A 20882-nucleotide genomic window follows, 5' to 3' on the forward strand; every position below is an offset into this window, starting at 1 on the left:
TAATCACATTGTAGGATTTTTAATGAATTTATTTGCAAATTATGGTGGAAAATAAGTATTTGGTCACCTACAAACAAGGAAGATTTCTGGCTCTCACAGACCTGTAACTTCTTCTTTAAGAGGCTCTTCTGTCCTCCACTCGTTACCTGTATTAATGGCACCTGTTTGAACTTGTTATCAGTATAAAAGACACCTGTCCACAACCTCAAACAGTCACACTCCAAACTCCACTATGGCCAAGAACAAAGAGCTGTCAAAGGACACCAGAAACAAAATTGTAGACCTGCACCAGGCTGGGAAGACTGACTCTGCAATAGGTAAGCAGGTTGGTTTGAAGAAATCAACTGTGGGAGCAATTATTGATTTTCTGGATTTTTTTTCTCATTTTGTCTGTCATAGTTGATGAAAATGATGAAAATTACAGGCCTCTCATCTTTTTAAGTGGGAGAACTTGCACCATTGGTGGCCGATTAAATACTTTTTTGCCCCAATGTATATATTTTTAAACCTGCATATTTAGTTAAAAGAAATCCAGGTTAGCAGGCAATATTAACCAGATGAAATTGTGTCACTTCTCTTGTGTTTATTGCACGCAGAGTCAGGGTATATGTAACAGTTTAGGCCGCCTGGCTCATTGCAAACTAATTTGCCAGAATTTTACATAATTATGACATAACATTGAAGGTTGTGCAATCTAACAGCAATATTTAGACTTAGGGACACCATCCATTAGATAAAATACGGAACAGTTCCATATTTCACTGAAAGAATAAACGTCTTGTTTTCGAAATGATAGTTTCCGGATTCGACCATATTAACTTCTTCGATATAGGTGGCGCTCTTTTAATTTTTGGATAAAAAAACTTTCCCGTTAAACAAGATATTTTGTCACGAAAAGATGCTCGACAATGCATATAATTGACAGCTTTGGAAAGAAAACACTGACGTTTCCAAATCTGCAAAGATATTATCTGTGAGTGCCACAGAACTGATGCTACAGGCGAAACCAAGATGAAATTTCAAACAGGAAATGCCCCAGATTTTGAATGCACTTTGTCTCCTTATATGGCTGTGAATGCGCAAGGAATGAGCCTACACTTTCTGTCGTTTCCCCAAGGTGTCTGCAGCATTGTGACGTATTTGTAGGCATATCATTGGAAGATTGACCATAAGAGACTACATTTACCAGGTGCCCCGCTTGGTGTCCTCCGTTGCAATTATTGCGCAATCTCCAGCTGCGTGCATTTTACCATGTGGTTCAAAGGAGAAACCAAGCTGCCACGAATGACTTATCGAATAGATATGTGAAAAACACCTTGAGGATTGATTCTAAACGACGTTTGCCATGTTTCTGTCGATATTATGGAGTTAATTTGGAAAAAAGTTTGGCGTTGTAATGACTGAATTTTTCTTTTTTTTTTCTTGGCCAAACGTGATGAACAAAACGGAGCGATTTCTCCTACACAAATAATATTTTTGGAAAAACTGAACATTTGCTATCTAACTGAGTCTCCTCATTGAAAACATCCGAAGTTCTTCAAAGGTAAATTATTTTATTTGAATGCTTTTCTTGTTTTTGTGAAAATGTTGCCTGCTGAATGCTAGGCTTAATGCTATGCTAGCTATCAATACTCTTACACAAATGCTTGTGTAGCTATGGTTGAAAAGCATATTTTGAAAATCTGAGATGACAGTGTTGTTAACAAAAGGCTAAGCTTGTGAGCCAATATATTTATTTAATTTAATTTGCGATTTTCATGAATAGTTAACGTTAAGTTATGGTAATGAGCTTGAGGCTATAATTACGCTCCCGGATACAGGATTGCTCGACGCAACAGGTTAATGACCTAAGGCTCATATTTCTGTGTGTTATTATGTTATAATTAAGTCTATGGTTTGATAGACCAGTCTGACTGAGTGATGGTAGGCACCAGCAGGCTCGTAAACATTCATTCAAACAGCACTTTTGTGCGTTTTGCCAGCAGCTCTTCGCAATTCTTCAAGCATTGCGCTGTTTATGACTTCAAGCCTATCAACTCCTGAGATTAGGTTGGTGTAAGCGATGTGAAATGGCTAGCTAGTTAGCGGGGTGCGTGCTAATAGCGTTTCAAACGTCACTCGCTCTGAGACTTGGAGTGGTTGTTCCCCTTGCTCTGCATGGGTAACGCTGCTTCGAGGGTAGCTGTTGTCAATGTGTTCCTGGTTCGAGCCCAGGTAGCGGTGAGGAGAGGGATGGAAGCTATACTGTTACACTGGCAATACTAAAGTGCCTATAAGAACATCCAATAGTCAAAGGTATATGAAATACAAATGGTATAGAGAGAAATAGTCCTTTAATTCCTATAATAACTACAACCTAAAACCTGGGAATATTGAAGACTCATGTTAAAAGAAACCACCAGCTTTCATATGTTCTCATGTTCTGAGCAAGGAACTGAAACGTTAGCTTTCATACATGGCACATATTGCACTTTTACTTTCTTCTCCAACACTTTGTTTTTGCATTATTTAAACCAAATGTAACATGTTTCATTATTTATTTGAGGCTACATTGATTTTTTTGATGTATTATATTAAGTTAAAATAAGTGTTCATTCAGTATTAAAAAATAAAAAATATTTGTTAAAAAAAATTGGCCGATTAATCGGTATCGGATTTCTTTGGTCCTCTAATAATCGTTATCGGCGTTGAAAAATCATAATCGGTCGACCTCTAGTCATGTACCTACATTATATAGGTATATGCGTTGACATCGGTTTTGCACATCAGCATTAAACTAGACATCGGGCCGATGCCAATATTGGCATTTTTGGTTAATATCGTCCGATTCCGATATATCATACATCACAACTCTCAATCCTAAAACGTTGGCAGCCAGTCAATTAAATATTTGGTTCTGGCTTCTGAGAAGACTAAAAAGCTTAAAGATGAACACTACTCAGTAAACTACTTCAACAGCCCTCCTACCTTGACGTGCAAACTACATGTGAAATCTAATAATCTAGTGACAAGAGGACGGGATCGGACTCAGGAAACTAGGGTCCTATTCACTTGACATCGGAAGCAAACGGACCGAAACGGGGAGCAGCTACCTGGACTCAAAAGATAACCAATAAGAAACTAATTTTCGTTGCAAGACATACCTTGCTACGTTTAGCTATGGTGTGCACTAATGAATACGGCGCAGCAATGGGAGCACGTCTCAGCAGACGTAACAGGCTCGGTATCAGAGTGCGTGAGTCAGGTTTTGTAGAGGTCCTGCTATATCTAACACCTCCGTGCCCTCCGGGGTATGCAGTGGGGAAAAAATTAGGTCATCAAAACCCAGAAAGAGAGGAGGAGGAGTCAGTTGGGAGGATGTGAAAGAGAGGGGTGAGCTCACCAGTATCAAGCCTTGAACAGCTCTACCTCTCCCATCAATGACAGGGTTCTGTTCATTAGAGCACATCATTGCAAAACATTTCTAACAGGCAGACACGTGGGCTTGGTGTGTCCATCAATTATGAATGACAAGAGCTATATAACAGAGTTGTGTTCATTAGGGCACACAGGTTTTTAATTTTTTTAAATGCAACGGAAAACATAGCATATATTATTGGATAAGTTCAGATCGTACCTCTCCGTTTCACTGGAGCGTTTGTCCATTTCGTGCCTAATGAACACAACCCAGGCCAGTTTCCCTAGGCAAGGTTCCTGCCCTCTCCTAACAAACACAGTATGTTCATGATATTCAAAAAAGACACAGAGACACGTGTCTGTATAAGGCCACTGTTTCCATTCCACCACTCGAGTGTGGTAAGCACAGGCAGAGGCATAGAGTCAGTCGAGCTTCTGCGCCGGGGAGAGAAAGACCGAGACATTACACTTCACTAACGAGCGTGCACCCACACGGTCGCCGTGGCAACGCCACTGGTATCTGAATCTGAACGACTCCCAGCACAACAACTCGGGAGTGTTTGAGTGCGCTGTGCCGCTCAACAGACAAGCACCCACCCCCACACACTGGGAGAAACACTGGGAAAGATACACACACAGTGGGTTTTCAAATGATCTGGACCTTACACCTTCATTTCAGACTAAATGGAATTTCCTTCAGAAAGTGGAAGACGCCTTAAACACTGAATAGCCCAATTTGGGCACCTCAACATCCAAAAATCATCTAGAAGTAAACCTACACCGTAGCATGCTGTGAATCAAAGCTGTCTGACTGAATATGATGTGTGAATGCAGGCATGCATGCTGCGTGTTTACCCCAGGGGCAGAGGGAAACTAGGCAGCCTCCAGCACTGCAGGGGAAAGAGGCAGGGGGACCACAACCTCCCCAACCAGCCTCATTCAAACATTGACCGACCTCCCCACACACACACACACACACACACACACAACCAACCTAAAATTCCAGAATGCACCAGCGTTTCCTGCTCCCTCCCTTGGCCTGTACTGTGAGATCTTGGGTGGACTAAATAACGGGGATGATGACACAGTGTAGCAGGCCCGCTGGTCCAGCACCAGGACAGGAGGACATAACAACCGGACTACAGAGTGGTGCAGCAGCAGCCTTCAATAGGCCGGGTCAGGTCAGGTCACAGTGCCTTGGCTAATACCCCTCTCTGCAATGGACCAGAAAACAAGCCAAAATCGCTGACACTTTGTGTGATGATGGCGAGAGAGAGAGAGAGAGTATGAAAAGGATAGGGAAAGGGGAAAAGGGAGAGGGGCACACGGGGGAGAAAAATGAGTGGAAGAGAAAGAAGATTGGAAAGAGAGAAAGAGGAAAAGCGGGAGAATGAGGAGAGAGGAGGAGGAGCAAGCGAGGGAGGGAGGGAGACAAGGAGAAAGGGACAGGCGCTCACCCAACCGGCATCCTCTCCCACCGATAACTAGCCAGGTTCGTCTCAGTCTAGCGATCATAGCAACTAATTGGAAGAATTTAAACAAACTATTAGCCCAGCTCTGCGCAACAACAGAGAGCCATTCACACAGACAAGACAGAACAGACCCTCTACGGCAGTCTGCTTTGCTGTGGTGCCACAGGGGCTCCATGCTAATAGCTAACGCATCTCCTTAAATGCCTGTATGAACCGCAACTGCTTGCGGTTTACTCTAACAGCCTTCTCTGTGTAACTGTTTGTGTTAGCGAGAGAGGGGGAGAGACAGAGTCAATGAAAAAGAAAGAGAGAGAGAGTCAACAAGAGAGACTCACATTTATTTTTGCATTGCTGGAGGGATGTGCAAAGCGTTGCAACATGCCCTCTCTCAAAGAGCACTCATTTCCATACTCCCAGCGAAGAGATGAGCGCTCTCAAATTGACCTTGAAGAGGGCTCCGAACAAACCCGCCGCAAAGATACCAAAGGATGTCTTTTTATCCTACCGAGCACCAGATAAACATCACGCAACTGTGTGAAGTCTCCCCCTAGACGTGCTGCGCACTCCAGAAATATCCTGAAACAGGGGGGGTGCTGGATAGAATTAGTCCAACCAACAAATCTCATAGAGTGCATGTAACCTGGTGGTGGTTATGCAATATGCATGCATGAATGGAAAATGGAAAGTATGGATCCCAAATTACACTCCGATGTTTCACAAACACAGATCTCAACTTGCTGAAGGAACCATTTTTCTGGCCCACACAGGCACAAAGGGTACACACACGCAGGACACATACACCCTGGCTGTGCCCACCAGCATCTACCAGCCATATTATGTCAATTCCATTTTGAAGCAAAGCCACTACTGATCAGTTGCTACTCTCTCCCCCTCCCTCCAGCCCTCCTGTAGTAAGGACATAACCATCAGAGGGAGAGAGTATAGGCTATGTGCTTGGCTGCCAACAGGCACACACACATGAAAACGAAGCCTGGCCAAAATCTCCAGATTCAAAACTGGCAAAAACATGTATGCATTTTTCACATGCGTGTGAATAAACACACACACACACCTATACACAAACGTGTACAAATGTACACGCACAATAATAATGTATGATCAAAGTGTAGAAGAGTGCTACACTGAGACAAAAAAGGGGTTTCTAAGCATTTCATCAGATTCAAGACAATCCTGGGTGGGTTCTTCTTCTTAACACAGATGAGGCAAAGTCATTCTACAAAGCATCGGTCAGTCTGTTTTCTGCCTGCCTGCCGGTCCATCCGACCTCCTTCCCGTTCCGTCTGTCTACACTAGGCGTAAACCTTGGTCCTTGATATTTACATCTGTATCGCTTTCCAACCACGCTCGCATTTCAATAGAGGTCAGGGACATTAACTGGTTGGCTGCTTCCAGAAGTAGGGTAGCATACATTGTGATCCTCTTCCAAAGACAAAACTAGCATCACACCAAACCGTTTCACTGGCTAACGGTTGCCGTCAGTCTTGACAAATGTCATCGGTGTCACCTCCACTCCCTGTGAACTTTAAAACCACAGTTCGCGCTCAAGGAGCGTGACACGTGACACACTCTCGGGAGGACGACACACTCCTATGGGACTCTGGCTCGGCTCAGTGTGTGCATGTAAAAGGTTGCTCGCAGCCATTAACCGGTGGGTATAAGATGAGACTGAAAACACTTCATTCAGAATGAGCCAGACATGAAAGCTAGAGAAGGCTATGGCTACTCATGAGTCTAAAACATCATTTTAGATCGAAATTAGCATATTTAAAAAATGTTTCACAAAGCCAAAAAAATTATAATAAAATGGTGATTTGGGACTTTAAGAGCAGCTAATGCTATAATTCTCCGCTAACTAATACAGTCTGTTTCCACTAGCATTGCTAGCATGCTCCAAAAATGCTAGCCAGGGGATTCCGGCCATTGCTAAATAACCAATGACTTGGATGAAATGACAACCTATGTAAGACGAAAATAAGCTAAAATGTATTTTAAAGCCAACTATCCTTTTTAACTTCAGGTGAGTATTACATACTCTGGGGGGGAAAAAATGCTCAGATTGGTTCAAGGAAGGAGGAGAATAGGAAGGCTTAACTTCTGAACATACAGTTCTTTGTTGCCAGTTTTCTTCTAGGAAATTGATTATGGTTGACGTCAGGGGCTCATTCCAGGGAACTGCTGTTCTGTGGAAAGGCAACTAGCTCTTGTTTAGAAATCACCATCCTCAAACTAACTCCTTGTATAGCTTTCATAGAGGATGCCCAAGTCAAAGTGCTTAACTCTGAGATCGTGTGATCTCTATTTTGCTTTCTAATCTAGATACCCAGTAATCTGCAGGCGCCTTTGAGCCAATGTCACAGAAAGAGGCCCGAAGCAAAATGTTCACCTGAGCCACGGAGCTAACTACATGGAGTGCGGTACACTGTGCTGCCTCTAGTGTGTCTGTGCCTCAGGGACAAAGGCGAAGGAGAACTGAATGTACCCTCCCTACCAACCACTTACTCTACCTCTCATCCAACCTGTACTGCTCGCCCTCCTCTCCATTCCCCTCCACCCCCCTGCTCTTGCTTCACCAGGCTAATGCCCCCCCCCCACCCCCTGCAGTCAAGCGGCTTGTCTGTGCATGTGTAGCACTCACCATGTCCCTCTGTGTCACGATATAGCCGTGGCCATGTCTGCATTGCAATGGGCCGGCGCTCGTCAAATCCCCAACGCTGCTGGAGACAAAGAGAGGGACATCTCTCAAATCACAACAACACACTGTCCAACATGGCTGGCACACACACACAGGCTTAGCAGACAGAGCTACGGGCAAGCATGTGAGCGGCTCCCCTTTTCATGATATAACGCAACTCGATTTAGCAGTCTATAACAGCACGTAGACAGCTAGTGGTTCAGTATAGCAGGAATGAGGACTATTTACATGTACAAATATACATGATTAGGAATAGCATGAAGGAAAATCAAAAGGGAAGACCATTAAATGTCATTTAAACCATTACATTTCATCCTAATTTCAGAACACCTCCACCGGACGTTCTAATTGGTTTGTTAATTACATTTCCTATTAGTCTACCTGCTCATTGCAGCAATTTAAAAAGAGATCTAACACTGAACGCATATCATATTGAAATGAACACTAGATGCACATCATATTGCAATGAACACTAAACGCACATCATATTGAAATGAACACATGATGCTGTTCAGAACATGATGCTGTTCAGTCATGATGGAGCAACACCCATGTCAGATGTAAAATATGCCCGGTTCAGTCATGATGCTGTTCAGTCATGATGGAGCGACGCCCATGTCAGATGTAAAACATGCCCTGTTCAGTCATGATGCTGTTCAGTCATGATGCTGTTCAGCCATGATGGAGCGACGCCCATGTCAGATGTAAAACATGCCCTGTTCAGTCATGATGCTGTTCAGTCATGATGCTGTTCAGTCATGACGGAGCGACGCCCATGTCAGATGTAAAACATGCCCTGTTCAGTCATGATGCTGTTCAGTCATGATGCTGTTCAGCCATGATGGAGCGACGCCCATGTCAGATGTAAAACATGCCCTGTTCAGTCATGATGCTGTTCAGTCATGATGCTGTTCAGCCATGATGGAGCGACGCCCATGTCAGATGTAAAACATGCCCTGTTCAGTCATGATGCTGTTCAGCCATGATGGAGCGACGCCCATGTCAGATGTAAAACATGCCCTGTTCAGTCATGATGCTGTTCAGTCATGATGCTGTTCAGCCATGATGGAGCGACGCCCATGTCAGATGTAAAACATGCCCTGTTCAGTCATGATGCTGTTCAGTCACGATGGAGCGACGCCAGTGTCAGATGATGTAATCCCCACTCTCTCCCACACACACACTGGTGTGGACAATGGTAGCGTGGCAGTTCAGCGTTCACCTTTCAGCGGGTGAGCTAATCTGCTTACAGTGGCTGTGGGGCCAGGGCCAAAATCTCATCAGCACAGCCCAAGACGATCATCCGGAGCAGGTCAGCCCTAGCGCCAGCACACTCACTTAATTCCTCTAATCTGCACACGGGGTGTGTGTGTGTGTATGTGTGTGTGTGTGTAAGCCTCATCTGCGTGCTTGCGTTTGCTTGCGGTGCATCTGTGTCCAAACAAGCAATCCTTCACCACCAGGAAGTTCAGTATGATGCCAAGGAGTAGCAGCTGACACTAACTTGAAACCAACATGAAAACAACAGTGCACCCAGGCAGGCACACTTCATTAAGCACAGCTCAAGTATGAAAGTATTTGACCCAGGTCTGTTATCCCTGCTTCTGGGTTAAGACATCCTGATTGGCCCCAACACTGCCGGGGTCAGCTCATCACACAGTTAATAGGTCACAATATCTGCAGCCAATCATGGTTCTAAGATGATCTACCAACAGCGCCGACTGAACAAAAGGCCCACAAACCAGCAAGACGATCACAGAAATCTATACCAAAGCCATAGCCAAACGTTTCCTAGCATGCAGGTAAGAAATATCATTTGACGTAAAGAAGAAGGCTGTGTGTAAATACATCCTTCCTTGAAGTCATGGCTGATCTGACACGAGTGGATTGGTGTAAGCTATGAAACCTACGGGGAGGAACGGAGGAAGAAAGGCAGCATCCGAAGAGGGAAGACGGATCAACACGAATGTCGGCAGTGGGAAACGGGTGGCCGTCCCATCGCCTCCAACCACAGAACATTGGACGTTATTATCTATTCATCACTTGACGGTCCGGCATGTTGAGTCAGCACTGGCCGCCGACACCAAGCGGGTGATCTACTGCGTGCGCCCGACGTTCCTGTTCGTCTGTATTCACTCTAACAGTATTCAAACCGAGCCAGAGAAACTGAATGACTGTGTATATGAAGAGTGAATTGGGCATTGGGATTTGATCTCAGGAGCGAGAGCGAGACCGTATCGGTAGAATAGTAACATTGATGAGCAGATGGGGAAATAGAAAAGATGAATGCAGAGGGCTATCAGGCATCCCAGTCACAGGGGTTGCATTACGGCTTGACTGCGGCAGAGCGGTGGGGCAGAGAGGAGGGGTGTCACTGCATCGCTCATACATAATGAGAGGAGCATGATCAGCAGATGTGCCTCCCTCTCAGACTCAACACACACAAACACGTATCATTACTGAGATACTCAAGCCGAAACCAGTAAACCGATTGCTGTCCGAGCCCTACACAAGACAGAAGTCTCAAAAGACACAAACACACAGCTCACTAAACAGATTAAGCTGCTGACAAACCAAAGCCTACGTCCCCACTAAACCTATTACCAACAAAAACCCTACAAATACCACTCAACAGACAAGCAGACCCACAAACATTTTACCAACATATCCAGTGGTAGACCTAACCCTGTGCAACACCCTCTGACATGAGGCTGTGACGATACCAGTATCACTGTATTTTGTCCATGGCAAAAACAGAAACACGACGCAGATCCAAACTCTTTGGTCCTTTAAAAACCCGCAGCATGTCAAATAGCGTGCTATAGCTTGGGAAATAAATCAAATGTGACTCTGGTTGACAACATGTTTGTTTTCAACATTAGGGCCGTTTTCCAAAATAAGTTAAAACCATGTGTTTTGTTTCCTTGCCACGATACTAACGAGTAGTCCCAGCTCTACTCTGTATTATGGGCCAAATAGTTTTGACCTCGACTTAGGCCTGAACTAGCCTGGTCCCAGATCGGTTTGTGCCGTTGACGCAAACTTGTGAGGGCCAAAAAAGGAGACCAAAAATGTGTGCGCAGACAATCTGTGTAAACAGCAACAAAATGTGTCTATTTTTAGAGTGGGGTTGTCACAATACCAACGATACATTTGACATTTTAATTTAGCAGACACTCTTATCCAGAGCAACTTACAGTTGTGAGTGCATACATTGTTTATACTTTCTTCTTCTTCTTCATACTACCAGGCCAAGTATCACTATACCAAGCCCCCCCCCCCCAGGACGCATGTTCCCTTTTTCTAGACGTTTTTGCACAAAAACCTTTCCCTGATAGTCACACCTCTACTCAATACAACAATTGCATTTAACATCACACTTTTTACTGTATAATAGAAAAGGCTACTGCTGAAAATAGCTGATTTGCTCATATCCAAAGGCCTACCTGTGATTGGGCAGGAGGAATGTAGTACGGGATAGAAAAGCATAATGATCTGCATTTTCATATTGGCCTATATGAAACCATTTTTAGCCTACTCTTCAGACAACTTTACACAGTCTACACACACTCCCTCCCTTCTCCCACACACATTATACTATACCCCCCCCCCCCCCCTGTGCCATCCAAATTTGTGCATAGCCAAGGTACCATGTTGTTAGCTAGCTATCCAGGTAACATGGCTAAACAGGGTTGTTTGTACTCAAACTAAACACTTGCAGCCCGTGAGTAGATCAAAGCGGTCCGCAACATGGTTAATTGAATTATATAAAAACGGCCTGCTTGTCCTTACAGGCGAAATGAAAAGAAACGCTCGCGCTGTGAGCGGTTCCAATATTTAAACAATTGTAACAGACGCCCCACCACTGTCTGCACACCCCAGGTCGCCATCACAGCTAAATAAACATTTTAAACTGATGGAGATACGCAGAAAGAATGGACGGAGAAGTGGCTGAGTAGGCTAATGGCTGGTTAGGAAATGCAGCTGGCTGCTCACAGCTGTCACAGCTGATTTCGGATGAAGTGCTAATTCTGATAATATGACATTTCTGACATGAGGCTCTGAACTCTGTCCTTACAAATAGAATACGTAGGGATGAATTCTGTGCTGTCATTAACTTAGAGAGAGAAGGCAGTGACCACACAGGGAGATGTGTTTGCCTCTTCTTTTTTTAGCTCTATGGGTGATAAACTCCGAGTCTAAGCCCTTTGCCACAATTCTTTTTGCCGTTCTTCACGATTAGCGTGGATGACCTACTTTGAGATCAAAACGGGCAAATAAATCGCCTTTAAAAAGTGACAAGTTTTCGTCCCTTTCTATGGCAGTGGCAGTGTGACAGCGAAGTTTAGTCAGACTGGTCTGTTTGTTCTTACAGTCGAAAATAAAACGTACCCACTTCGCTCGCGCTCTGAGCCACTCCAATAATTAAACAACGGTAACAGAAAACCCATCACGGTCTGCACACCCCAGCTTGCTATCACGCGCAGAAGGAACGGACGGAGAGAAGCGGCTAAATTGGCTAATGGCTGGTTTGGGGGATGTGGCTGGCTGCTCACAGCTGTCACACCTGATATTGGATGAAGCGTCTGCTATCACGCTCTCAACTCTGATATTCTATTTGTAGGACGCCATCTGTGCCCAGTCGTCATTTCGATACGAGAACATACACCATTATTTAGTGATCACACGGGGAGAAGATCAGTTTGCGCTTTTCGTCAGACTGACGCCTCGATCACACCAACAGTGCTTTGCACATTGGTACACCAGAAGTACATTCATATTTTTTAAACTTTGTTTATTGAATATAACACCAGCATTTACAAAATAATTGCACTTGTAAGTTATTTGGTAGTAATAAAAAAACAAATATATTAAAGACAACAATAGAGCAAAACAGAGAGAGACAAACAAATAACAACAACAAAAATGAGAAAAATATATATATTTTGATAAATGGAAATCCTCTGCACCCCCTTCTCATGCTCTTTGGATTAAATCAATTTTGAATTGCATAAAGTTGGAAAAATTCAACACACTCAATGGGTCTGTATACAAATTCTATGCAATGTGAGCTCCCTTCTTTTCTTATGTTACATGACTACATTTCCCTGCAGTACATTAATTTCCAATGAGACACTGCGTTTGCGTTGCAGAGGCAGTTGTAGTACGTTCTGTGTGGCACATACATTGGATTTATTGAACATATGCATCAAACTGTAGGCGGCTTGACAGAAATGGTAGTAGAAGCTGAATGTTGAACTTTTGTTGCACACATAACCAGATGATGATACTTTGTACCGTTTTGCGCAAAAACACTGTCTGTGTGATAGAGGCATTATACAGTTGAAGTCAGAAGTTATTAAAATTATTTGGCTTAGGTGTAAGTGTTTCACAATTCCTGACATTTAATCCTAGTAAAAATGACCTGTCTTAGGTCAGTTAGGATCACCACTTTATTTTAAGAATGTGAAATGTCAGAAAATAGTACAGAGAATTATTAATTTCAGCTTTTATTTCTTTCATCACATTCCGAGTGGGTCAGAAGTTAACATACAATCAATTAGTATTTGGTAGCATTGCTTAAAATTGTTTCACTTGGGTCAAACGTTTCTGGCAGCTTCCACAACCTTCCCACAAGAAGTTGAGTGAAATCTGGCACATTCCTCCTGACAGAGCTGGTGTAACAGAGTCAGGTTTGTAGGCCACCTTGCTCACACTTTTTCAGTTCTGCCCACAAATGTTCTATAGGTTGGATGTTCAAGGCTTTGTGATGGCCACTCCAATACCTTGACTTTGTTGTCCTTAACCTCTTCAGTCGACCCTCTACTTTTTTGAACATTCTGTTAAAAATCGCGCAACATTTCAGCGCCCTGCTACTCATGCCAGGAATATAGTATATGCATTTGCTTAGTCTGTGTGGATAGAAAACACTCAGACGTTTAAAAAACTGGTTAAATCACTGCTGTGGCTTTACCAGAACGGCATTTACATCGAAAAGCACAGGAAAAACTGATCACTGAAAATGGGGAAAATATATCCATGCGCTACTTGAACCCATTGATAAACGTGAACCACAATTAATTGACTGAGGTTGCAGTACCTACAGCTTCCACAGGGTGTCTAGAGTCTTGTCATTTCCCTTCAAGTTTTTTCTTGGTCAAACACATACAGGACACCGTATCTAATCCGGTCTAGGACCGGATATTTTCGTTGAGTTTCTAGCCGGACATTTTTCCAGACGGACAGCTAATGATCTTTACATCGCCTCCTGATGAATTTTATCGCTTATTAACGTTTACTAATACCTAAAGTTGCATTACAAACGTATTTCGAAGTGTTTTGTGAAAGTTTATCGTCGACTTTTTGAATTTTAAAAAATGACGTTACGTTTTGAAACGATGTTTTTTTCGTTTATCACACAGTCTACATATAACGATATCTAGGCTTTATATGGACCGATTTAATCGAAATAAAGACCCAAATAGTGTTTATGGGACATCTAGGAGTGCCAACAAAGAAGATGGTGAAAGGTAATGAATGTTTTCTATTTTATTGTGCGGTTTGTGTAACGCCGAAATGCTAATTATTTTGTTTACATCCCCTGTGGGTCTTTTGGGGTGTTGCATGCTATCAGATAATAGCTTCTCATGCTTTCGCCGAAAAGCATTTTAAAAATCTGACTTGTTGCCTGGATTCACAACGAGTGTAGCTTTAATTCGATACCCTGCATGTGTATTTTAATGAACTTTTGAGTTTTAACTAATACTATTAGCATTTAGCGTAGCGCATTTGCATTTCCAGAGCTCTAGTTGGGACGCAAGCGTCCCGGGTAGAAGCAACAGGTTAAGCCATTTTGCCACAACTTTGGAAGTACTGTATGCTTGGGGTCATTGTCCATTTGGAAGACCCATTTGCGACCAAGCTTTAACTTCCTGACTGATGTCTTGAGATGTTGCTTCAATATATCCACATCATTTTCCTTCTCATGATGCCATCTATTTTGTGAAGTGCACCAGTCCCTCCTGCAGCAAAGCACTCCCACAACATGTAGCTGCCACCCCCGTTCTTCACAGTTGGGATGGTGTACTTCGGCTTGCAAGCATCCCCTTTTTCCTCCAAACATAACGATGGTCATTACGGCCAAACAGTTCTATTTTTGTTTCATCAGACCAGAGGACATTTCTCCAAAAAGTACGATCTTTGTCCCCATGTGCAGTTGCAACCCGTAGTCTTGCTTTTTTATGACAGCTTTGGAGCAGTGGCTTCTTCCTTGCTGATCGGCCTTTCAGGGTATGTCGATATAGGACTCGTTTTACTGTGGATATAGATACTTTTGTACCTGTTTCCTCCAGTATCTTCACATGGTCCTTTGCTGTTGTTCTGGGATTCATTTGCACCTTTTGCACGAAAAAGTACGTTCATTACTAGCAGACAGAGCGTGTCTCCTTCCTGTGCGGTACGACGGCAGAGTGGTCCCATAGTGTTTATACTTGCGTACTATTGTTTGTACAGATGAACGTGGTATGTTCAGGCATTTGGAAATTGCTCCCAAGGATGAACCAGACATGGAGGTCTACAATCTTTTTCTTTTGAATTTCCCATGATGTCAAGCAAAGAGACACCGAGTTTGAATGTAGGCCTTGAAATACATCCATAGGTACACCTCCAATTGACTCAAATGATGTCAATTAGCCAATCAGAAGCTTCTAAAAAGGTATGATATAATTTTCTGGAATTTTCCAAGCTGTTTAAAAGGCACAATCAACTTAGTGTATGTAAACTTCTGACCCACTGGAATTGTGATACAGTGAATATGTGAAATAATCTGTGTGTAAACAATTGTTGGAAAAATTACTTGTCATGCACAAAGTAGATGTCATAACCGACTTGCCAAAACTATAGTTTGTTAACAAGAAATGTGTGGAGTGGTTGAAAAACAAGTTAATGACTCCAACTTAAGTGTAAACTTCCGACTTCAACTGTATGTGGGTCACGTGTCTTGTTCGGAGGTGTTGACTAATTTCATGTCAATGCCAATATGGCTCAAATTCACTAGCTAGCTAACCAACAACTGTAACGACGTATTTGAGAGACAAGTGCTCATTGTGTAAATGTGTTCGTTTTCAATAAACATTGGAGACTTAATATAATTGACATGTTTTCAACAAGCTCTGCCAACCCCGTCTGTTTTGCACCAGAGTTGCGCACACATCGGTTGTTGTTGCTGAACAACCAACCAGTCAATAGCAAATAACACCTGATTGGTACTTCATGAAACTGGCCAATGGTTCTGCATGAATCTCATGTACATGTTCTCATAGAACACTGTTCACTCAATAGGTCTATGAAGCCATGAACTACTTGAACAGGTAAGTTCTCGGCTAAGCGGTTAAAAGTACGTACGGCATTTACCACTTGGAGCAGTGGAACAGAGTTTGTGACTCACCAATCTACACAACCCGGGCTCTTTCTCCATGGTCTAACAATGATTTAACGAAATCATTGTATCCTTCCCTTCAACTGCAATGATAAGCCGTGACAAGGTCAAATATAAGCTCGTCGAACAGGAATTTCAGTTGTCGTTGAGGAAATTTCAGTTATGTCATTACAGAATTCGTAGTGCAGGAAGTTCAGCTCTGTAATTTCAGAGCAGGAAATATATATATATTTTTCAAACAGGTCAAAGAGAATCTCTGGACCGCATAGAGAAGCCAAGCTTTGTCTAAAAAGCCCTGTTCATTTATCACAAGGCTGATCTACGGCCCCTGGCATTCTCCTCTGCCAGTCTGTGTCCCCCTGCCACCCCTTTTGGAATGGGTTCGTGGGCACAGGCACACGCAGCCAAATGGTTGGCGCATGGGCGGACACGGTGTCAGACCATCAGCCGGTGACGCGAGTGACGCGACAGACACACAGAGCCGGACAACTCACAGTGGTGACGAGAGGTTGTGCTTACAATACCGCTGAACAACGCTTGTGTTCCTATCATAACATCCTAGCACCAGGAGCATTTCATCTATGGGTGATGAAAGCCTGTGCCTCCCCCCATATCAAACTGTGTTTAGCTAGAACAAGCACGCCGCAGGAACTGGAGCAGAATCCTTTGCCAGTGAGAGAGAGAGTTCAAAAAACAGCCCATTTAATGTCCTGGCAGGACTCAGCTCTTCTTGGCACGCTGGCACCGTGACACAACCTGGCCTTGGCATCGGGAGAAGCCATTGGCAATATAGTGCCACTCCAGAACTCATTGCGCTTGGCAAAGCCTCGCCAGTGCATTCATATAGCATAAGGTTACAATGTCTTGCCAATGCTTAACCAGCCATATTATGGTTACAGAGTGAAAAGAAAAAGGAAAATGTGCCTTGTTAGCAGAAGGGATTATTTGGGATAGAAAGGGGAGAATGGAGGAGAGAAATCCCAGAGTTCTCCTCTTTCAGTGGAGGATGCCAAAACGCACCCCTCCCCCACCCACCAGTAAAGCGTTCCAAATCAGCGCACCCTACATTTTTCAACTCAGGGAGGGATAAGGTATCAGGAGACCTGGCAACCTTCATACTCGCATCATGAGCTGAAATGAAAAGATCCACTACAAGGAACTGAGCTAAACTCAGTGGCCACCAGCCAATCAGAGAGAGTGTTTCCATTTTCAGGGGGTGTCACTAGCCAATCACAGAAAGTAGGGGTGCAACAATTCACCAAACCAACGGTTCGCTACATATTGCAGTTACTACAGTCCATTTTTATTTACTTAAGTGTTAACACCGAAAAGACTCATCAAAAACAACGCTAAAATAAAGTGCAATATGCGTGTGAAGTCAATATGTAAAAACATGGCTCAGGCATTGTATAGGCCTATGCTATAACATTTCTCTTACAGAGAGAAAAAGTTGCGCATTTGTGTGACTCTCATAACGGGGTCGTGTCTGTAGCGCAGTACTTCTCATCTCCCACTCTGTGGTTAATGTGATGGGCTGTCACTGTTAAGTAGCTCTCTGTAGCCCTGGAGGTCCATCCATCTGTAGTAAGCGCGACACGCCCAACACAACTTTGGCTTGCTTATCTAGAGCAGGTACTACCCAGTTGCTGAAATGGGTGCGAGAGGGAAGTTCGTAACGTGGCTTGAGCACTTTCACGAGGTACTGAAACCCCCCTATTCTCAACCACCGAGAACAGGCGCAGCTAAAAAACACCTATCGCTCTTGTAATTTCTTTGGCCAGGTCCGAATCTGCTGCAAAAGGGCAGCGCGAATACAGACGGGAGACAAAGTTGTGTTGTTTCCATCTTGCTCCGGTGGTAGGAATACTGGGGTGATTTCGGCATAAATGTTAAGTGTCAACATGTTTGAGGTGTTGGCAGCAACATAAGCCACTCTCGTTGAGCAGTGGCGACATAATGTGGAATTTTTATCCACAACTCTCTGTCCATCTCCGTTATAATCTAACGGGAAGCCGAAATGTTCCCAAACTAGAGATTTAAACGAGGATGGAGGATCCTCCTGGTTGTGATAGTTCATTTAGAGGTAATGTGACAGTACCGGCAAACTCTGAACCACTGCGAAACCCTACAATTTCAGATTACACAGGGAGAAGAGAGAGAGCGAGAGAGACCATGACAGAGAGAGATAAGCGATAAGAATTCTCATTATGCAGGAGGGAGAAGTAAAAAGAGAACGTTCCATTTCTCCAATGGGGTTTTGAGGAATAGTAACCAACCATGCCAGATTAAAAAGGAGGCCCATTTATTAGAGCCATAGTATGTGGCAGCTGTGGCAGTGACAGATGGCCCAGTGCACTATGGGAGAGTAGCTGGGTCACAGCCAGGTCAGTTGGGCACTGGTGGAAAGGGCAGCAACACCCACACACTGCACATGAGTGGGGGGGAGAGACAGCACTTCACCATGGTCATGTTCATTAGGCTTTAAATAGTAGAAAACCGACTGATACTGGGTTGTACTATCTGGGTTTATCCAATTGATAAATGTTTGAAAACATTTCCAGTTCAGTGCCCTATGAACATGACCCAACATGGCCTACTCTTATGAAAACATAGGGACCGCTCACATCAGACTCTCCCAAAAGTCTAACACCATCAACAGTATGTGCACAAACATGCCGATTTAGGTCTACACCATCACTGGTATTAGATAGCTACGTATGCTCTTCCTCAGTACATTTATTAGCTAGCTATTAGCATTTGCGGCTAACAAGATTTAGGGCAACTTGCTAAGAAAAGACAAACTAGCTGTTTGCTGATGTAAGAAACACAAACCTTTAGTGTCATTATAGAACGCTAGTGGATTTATATTAAGAAGCAAAGTGAAAACAGCATTGTCGTCATCAACATTGTTGCATGTGCTGCATTGACCATGCAGACTGAACGCAAGTGTGTCGTGGTTGAGGAACATCAAATGCGCTCCTTGAGTGACGGGGGCCTGGCTAGGTATGTGTTGCGGAGAGAAATGACTCAAGTAGCAAAGTAAACTATAAAAATTGACATTACACATGGCGTATCACATTTAACAACCCAAAACATTCAAATACTGGTATAGAAGGTAAAGTAAAAACCCAAACCGGTCCCTGCTTCAATACCGGTATATCATAAAATATGGTATACCGCCCAGCCATGGAGACAGCGCACGCCTCACAGTCTCCAATACATATGCACGCGCACACACACCATTTCCTGTCTGTCAGCCTCTGTGTTCCTACATCTGAGGCCATTAGTGGGTGTGTAGGTCACGGAATGTGATTACAGGATGGTATGCTGGGCTGTTTCATGCCATTTGCATGTGCCCGCCCTCAGCTCTGCCCAGCCTGGCGTCACACATGGTGTGTGTGTGTGTGTGTAGGCAGGGCCTGAGATAAGCCCTGCAACACAGCATACCGTTCCATAAACAGGGTGCCCTGTCCTCTGCCCAGGGCCTGAACCCATGCGCCCCCCCCCAACACATCTGAGATTTGTGGAGTAAACGATCACGTCAAGATGTCCCTGTTACTGCTCTTTGAGTTCTTTAAGTTTAGACTCTTAGATCCCATGCACAAAAAGAAAAACACATCTTAAGCAGTCAGATGTCACGGGAAGAGTCGATATCTGTGAATACGTTGTCATACAAAAATAATAAAACGTTTGATTAACCATATTGTAGTCCGTAATACGTGTTGTCCCTAACATTCCTAATGCTTGAATATAATTGACACATTCGCCAACAAGCACAAAAACATTTACACATATCACATGCCTGTAATACCCAAACCACAACAGTGACAAAGTAACATGGCGGCTACACGCGTGTGTGAGTTTGATGTTCCTTACCTTAAAATGACCCCAGGTCTCAGAGACCCCGGCTACTCCTCATGAGGAGAGCCTATCCCTGGGTTCCCTTTGTCGTGCCCTTTGACCTTGGTCTGGCAGATAAAGCAAGCTGACCTGCTTAGCGTCGGCCCGGAGTCACAACTGTCACAGAGCCTCAAATCCCGGCACTCCCTCTCAGCAGAAGATCACAGTGCCCATTCACAAACCTGGAGAGTGGAAAAAAAGACAACCATCAGTATTCAGGGTCTTTAAAACGCTCAGAATATCACAGATGGAAATAGAAAAAATCCAGTTGACACAATCCCCTATTCCATCTGAGTGACAATCATTTCTGTTCTACGCAATACATTCTCGCCGAACATTCCGTGACATTACATCCTCCTAAACAGGCCTCAGATCTCCAAAGAAGACCGAAATACACTTTTGGTTGAGGAACATGATTATCAACGGACCACACACGTTTACATCTCATTCATAAACTCAGCAAAAACAGAAACGTCCCTTTTTCAGGACCCTGTCCTTCAAAGATCATTCGTAAAAATCCAAATAGCTTCACAGATCTTCATTGTAAACACTGTCTCCCATGCTTGTTCAATGAACCATGAACAATTAATGAACATGTACCTGTGGAATGGTCGTTAAGACACTAACAGCTTACAGACGGTAGGCAATTAAGGTCACAGTTATGAGAACTTAGAACACTAAACAGGCCTTTCTACTAAAAACACAAAAAGAAAGATGCCCAGGGTCAATGCTCATCTGCATGAACGATGTGGCCAGGACAATAACTTGCAATGTCCGTACTGTGAGATGCCTAAGACAGCGCTACAGGGAGACAGGACGGACAGTGGCAGACCACGTGTAATGTTTGGATCGGTACATCCAAACATCACACTTGCGGGACAGGTACAGGATGGTAACAACAACTGCCCGAGTTACACCAGGAACGCACAATCCCTCAATCAGTGCTCAGACTGTCCGCAATAGG

General features: G+C 43.8%; 1 protein-coding gene across 8 annotated transcripts in view; it reads right to left on the reverse strand.

Annotated features, from left to right (window-relative positions):
* The window catches only part of LOC115134123 (B-cell CLL/lymphoma 9 protein-like), a 108974-nt gene that overhangs the window by 20408 nt on the left and 67684 nt on the right, over positions 1-20882 (reverse strand). For 3 of the 8 annotated variants that reach the window (XM_029667807.2, XM_029667845.2, XM_029667789.2), the window contains exons 2-3: positions 19895-20100; positions 7525-7603 (exon numbers count right to left, since the gene is read on the reverse strand). The gene's annotated coding sequence lies outside the window, so the exon portion shown is untranslated. Of the gene's footprint in view, positions 1-7524; positions 7604-11973; positions 12118-19894; positions 20101-20882 lie in introns of those variants that run through there. The other 5 variants (XM_029667798.2, XM_029667824.2, XM_029667815.2 and 2 more) reach the window with 5 other exon arrangements.

This window comes from Oncorhynchus nerka, linkage group LG2 (genome assembly GCF_034236695.1).
Source record: "Oncorhynchus nerka isolate Pitt River linkage group LG2, Oner_Uvic_2.0, whole genome shotgun sequence".
Classification (NCBI taxonomy): Eukaryota; Metazoa; Chordata; class Actinopteri; order Salmoniformes; family Salmonidae; genus Oncorhynchus; species Oncorhynchus nerka.